Genomic DNA, 5,930 nt, shown 5'->3' with positions numbered 1-5,930 from the left:
TGTCCTCTTCACTGCACAGTATTGAACCAGAACACCCTCCTGCCTGCTCCATGCCTTTCTCCCCCCCCCCCCCCCCCCCCCCTCGTTCTGTCTGTCGACAATAAGCCACGCAGCTTACAGCTTATTAGTTTCTTACGACTTTTCCCTGCAGCGAAGTTTAAAATTTCATTGCTATCACATGGTGGGGAAGAAGCATGAGACTCGTTCTCGGTGCTTCTCGCCGTAATCCTTGGTATGTGCGACGGCACCAGATTATGAACTGTCAACTATAAAACCCTTAAATTAATTCGCGCCAGTTTAGCTGAAACATATACTTGTCTGGCACACAAGGGTATAAAAACATTTCTTTATCCTCCCTCGCCTTCACTGGCTTTGTGAACAAAGGTAATAACCACTAGGAAAGAAGTCTCAAAGGTCGGATTCTTGTCAAGCGGTTCCTTTCAGGCGGCCGCACGTTTCATTTTCACAGCTATAAGATTTGGGCTAATTAATACCGCTCGTGGCAGCTCTCTTTCGCTTCCTTTTACTTTTCGCACTCTTCCTCTTTCGTCTTCTCCATCGGGCGCTTGTCGTCAACGGCGGCTTTAACAAAGGGCCAACAGGTGAAATTCCTTTTGAGTAGTGATGATGAATCTAGCGCTGAGCGCTGGAACGAGCGCGGCCTGGTCATGAGAGAATGGGAGAGGAGGTAAGATCATTTTTCAGGTCGGCCGCATCAAAAAGGTCCCCAGCACCATCAGTAATTACTCTCAAGAGATGGCGCTTGGCACAATGGGAGCTCTCAGGGAACGCTCGTCCCAAGGTTATCCGAAGAGCCCCACGAGCTCGATTAATGCGAGTCCGCCCACGGTATTGCAGCCTTAGGCGCCAGCTGAGAATTGTACACTCGCATGGATGGTCCGTGGGTTTCATCCGGCTCCCGTTCCCGGTGTGATTATCCAGCATCTCCTTTTCTATTTCTTCGCCCGCTGGGCTCTCTTCAGTCGCGCACACTCCGCAGGAACCCGAACCAAATGCTCCTCCCGTTCGCCGACGTCTGCCACGACAAGGACACCGTGATGGTCTGCGGCGCTGTTTCCTCCTTGTGAGCGCCGTTGCCTGTTCCATATTTCACTCATTGTTGCGCGTTCTTTCGAGCTACAACACAGCCTTTTTGTATGGTATGAATGTAGAGCAACGTAACAGGTAAACGCGGCGCGGGATTGGCGTCATGTGTACAGAAGGGTGACCTTGTGGATTTTAGAAGGGGCACTGTGCCCTTGCATGAGTGGCTTGAAGTCGCGCTCTTCTGCATCTGCATGATAAGTACGCGAACTTCCAGCCCTCAAGAAGTTAGCGACATTACACAGTGAAACCACGTTTCATTTACTTTCGATGCTACTGAAACGTGAGGAAAGCTGTAGAGTGTTTATTAAAATGAGTCAAATCCTCCTAAATAGTAAATTAGAAAACGCGAAAGTTAGTTCGCCGAATAGACCACAGTGACATCCGAGTGTTGGTTCGAAAAATCCTGCACTACCAGTACTGAACAAAAAAAAAAAAATATGTAAATGAGTTTTTCAATGCCAGAATGTAACCTTTGATTTTGTTTTTTGATTTTACCACGAATGGTGGTTGAAAGTGGCGACATAAGTCAATTCACAGGTGGAGTATATAAGGCCGGTCGATAGCATAGTAGTTGACGCAGCGGTGGAGGGGGGGGGGGGGGGGGGGGGGGGGAGTCACGTCTCTTTGGGGAATCATGACGTCACACATGGTGAACCCAGGGGGTCGACTCTATTGTTTGGGCAGTCATGTGATAGCTAAGCAATTAGTACCTCTGTTCACGCAACTTGGCCGCCATCTTGAATCTGAGAACGACGGAGAAACTTACGAGAAAACAGCAAATGTAAGTAGTAAGAGCTAACGATCTCCAAAGTGTTCACCGCGGGGAAACAATTGTCCTCAATGAGGCGCAAATATAAGCAGTAAAGGCCAACCCTCTTAAAAGTAGGTGTTGGCTGTGGTGAACCAATAAAGTATTTACAAAGGTTAGCGCCATCTAGTGAAACAAACATAAACTGTGCGCGGCGACCTTGTTTTGATCCATCCGCCCGCGCCTCCCACACAGTGCTGCCAACGTGTGCCTTCGTGGAAGCCGTGCATGCACCGCAAGCTGCTTTGGAATGCTCACAAGCGATTGTTACATTTTTTTCAACATCTCAGTAGTCGCTGCTAGCACCAAGCTCTGTTCGGAATGCCAGCATGTTGCTGCGCGCCCTTCTGCAACCAGGGCACCGTCGTAGACGCGCATGGAATCAAGGTACACGCGTGTATGCGACCGCTCGTTTGCAATCCTAATCGACATTACAGGTGTCACTTCCATCATTTCAAGCATTACTGCACGTCCCTCTGACTGGGAGCTAGCTCACAGAACCTAATATCACCTAAACCAGCAAGGTTGTTTTGCGTGCTGTGGTGCCCTGTGAACTTGAAGGATAAGCTTATGCTGCGATGGAGGACACGGGAGAATGAGCAATTCATTTATAACGAACGTATAGTGCAAATAGGTTTGTTTGAAACCTTTTGTACGTAGATTGCATTCGCCATTCTGTATTTGACTTATCGCAAGGGCATGATTACCGAATCTACTTTTCACCGTCGTACGAAATGGTAGTGCTTGGTGCCGAAAGCAATACGGTTGTCTAAGGCGCCCGCGCTGCGTGTTTCACACTGCAAAAGCGGCTGCAAAACCCGCGGCGTCTTGTAAAGCAGGAAAAGATGACATCTCACTAGTGTACCGTAATATGCTTACTTCAAGCCCGTTTCGAAAACTGTTGTCGCCTGATGATGCGTGCGAAATCCAGTACGTTTCCAGAGCGCACAGCTTAGGTTTCTATTCTGTGCCTATAAATACCTGCCAGCGCGGCCGATAAAACAACGAAGCTTGCGTTTCGCTTTTGTGTGTTTTATCGAGTCGCCCGATGGTTCGATAACTGACAGCCACCTGAAATTCAGTTCATTTTGTGAATATGCCGAGTTCTTGTTTATTTCGTCTGTCAGAAAGAAGACATCTGAAGCCTTAACCTCATATGAAAGCACTGACATGGGAAGGTTCGGTAAAGAGGAACTCGGCTGAAACGAAAAGAAAATTGAAAAGTCAATTCACATTACTTCGCAATGTTTGCGATTGGTGCAACTGGCTGTTTTCATAAAATCAGATTTATATCTTATTTTAGTAAAAAAAAATTAGGGCGACGCTTAAGCTCCGCCGTTAAGCCGTTAAGGATGTGACGCGATACCATCTCTCTCCGCACATACACACGCACACGCACGCATACACACACACGCGCACACACACGCGCACACACACGCGCACACACACGCGGACGATGTTTTCTTTCTTCAAGTTTTATGTTTCAGTTTTCTTTTATTTATATATTTTATTCCTTATATCATTTTTGTATTTATGTTTTATTTTATTATTTTACATTTTCATACACCAATACTCAGCATCAGCAAACATTGCCTTTCCATTCTGAGCCATTCGACATCTTTGAACATCTTCTTCAATTATTTCAATTAATAAATTACACAGAAGACAAGTTCGGTTCGTCAGAGTTTAGCACAGTCATCTTGAAAGCGTCAAACCGACCCGGAAAGCCAACAGGCATCCACTGATAAGTTTCGTTTTCTTCTCCGAAGCGATGGTGAGGCGCAAACCAAGCAAACTCACGATCGTCTCTCGTAGGCTTCCAAGTAAACAGCAAAAGCACACACACAAAAACAAAGAGTAAATCCTCCACTTTATAAAACTTTGCATAGGTACTGTATCTGAATAGGGTCAATGCTACGCGAATCAACGAGGGGTCCGTGTACGACTCGCAGAGCAGTTTGCAACTGCACTCTGCATTCCGTCCGGTGGGCCCCGCCACGCCTCAGCTGTCAAAATACGCATCTAGGCGTCACTTACAGAAACCGCCAGGAACAGAGGAGCGGTCCCTCAACCAGGTAGTGTCTTCTCTTGACATCGAAAGGTCGGTCCAAGCACAGCACACTAATTTACAACGTGACAAGCGCGGAGAGAACACTGATGGACGGCCACGGAACTGACGGATGAAGCAATCCAAATATGGCCGCCAGCACGGGATCAGCGTGCCATTCACGGTTGCCAGACTTACTTTTGTAAACCCTCTATTGTCCGCAATAAGGCGCTCGCACGAAAGACTATCCCGTTTCATGCGCTGCACCCCTACCTACGTGGCGATCTGCGCCTGCCATCCTTGCCGTTGTTAGATGGGGAGGGAGATTGACACCCGGAAGTGCCGTGCCCCAGAGTCACACATAACTCATCAGCCCATCATCATCCATTCAACACTTCCCGCACGGTCCGCCCCCCCCCCCCCCCCCCCCCCGCAGGGCCAAGTGGGGTCTGGGACAGCTTAGTTCGAGGTGAGGGCCCTACCCGGACAAGGGGGCCGCTGCGCGATGCCCCCACGAAAGAGAGTGGCATCTTACGCAAATACGACCTGCAGCGCCATCGTGGCATTGAGCCAACGAGGCGGACCTTCATGACAATGCAACGAGTGCCATTAAGGACGACCATTCCCTGTAATAGAGTCATAGCGACACAGAGAGTGTTCCACCTTTAACCGAGAAGATCACAGACGGCCCGCACTAAATCTTCGAGAACATCCGCTCGCCAAGAATGCGACGTTCCCGCTGCAGGCTGAACCAAACCTCCTTCCGTACCTTTGCAGTTACTTCATGGAGGCCCGGAACTCTGCTGTTGTATACGGCCGCGCCGCGTGCCAGGCATACTTGGTACGCACACTCCACGTTGTCATGCGATGCGCGCTCCTGATTAGGGTGCCTCGATGCCAGCGGGCGCTGGCATCGAGGCGTCCTACGACTGATTGCGGAGAAGCGCCTCGCTCATTCATTCATAGCAGTGAGCACCTAGCTTTGTCAGTGGACGCTAGTGGCGTTAGGAACTTGGCCTCCCTTGGCCTCCCACATATCCACTCGGGCTGACAACGCTCGGTGGAGGAGGCGGTCCGAAAGCGCCGCGAGGCGTATGCAGTTAGATTCCCAGACACGGCGCGATCACAAGGAGCAGCCCAAGCACCGGAGGGAGTTTTGAGCGGAAGTTTCACCATGCTGTCAAAACCAAGGTCGCTGTGTCTCGTCACAGAGAAGGGGAGGAGGGTAGCAGCATCCCATCAGATGCACGCACCGCAGCGGAGAGGAGGATAAGGGCAGTTTCCGCACTATGCATGCGCACACCGCAGCGGAGAGCTGAGTGGAGCAGGAAGGTGTCTGCCGGCATCGCATGCGCAGGACATGAAAGTGAGTTCTGGCTAGAATGGGGGTGAACTCTGAAACACGGTGCTCTGATACGTTCAAAGGAACGCTGTTTGTGTTCGATTCAAGGCTCGGTTGCCTGCAGCCAAAGATTTCGCTCCACATTTCATTCAGCAGCGTTGTCCCCCCCCCCCCCCCCCTATATTTTTTTTTTGTACTGTTCCGCTTGGCACAAGCGCTGATTTTTAACGCATATACCACGTTCGAGCATTTTGAACATTTTTTTTTTTTTTTTTTTAGTCTGAAGGCCCATCTGTTTATAGCCCTGTGTTTCGAATTTAGGCTTCAGGAGCGGTACAAAACAACACATTCTCCTAGCACGGCGCGTAGCCGTGACGGCAGCAACGTAAAAAGCACTTTTCCCAGTGAGCGCAAAAATATTCTTTTCTTGCCATTGAAAATATTCACTGCTAATTTATAGTTGCAGTCGAAGAGAATGCGTGAGTCGATCTTGCACATTAATATACCCCTGTCGGCTGAGTTGCCGACTATGCAGCCTGGGATTGTTCTTGGTGATGGTTCTTTGTCAATCAAGGCAATGTACCACTAGAGGCGCAGACGGTATAGTTTGCATTGCTGCTCGAGCT

Source organism: Amblyomma maculatum, chromosome 1 (assembly GCF_055883805.1).
Source record: "Amblyomma maculatum isolate TAMU_Amacu chromosome 1, ASM5588380v1, whole genome shotgun sequence".
Taxonomy (NCBI): Eukaryota; Metazoa; Arthropoda; class Arachnida; order Ixodida; family Ixodidae; genus Amblyomma; species Amblyomma maculatum.
This window is presented reverse-complemented; position numbering follows the sequence as displayed.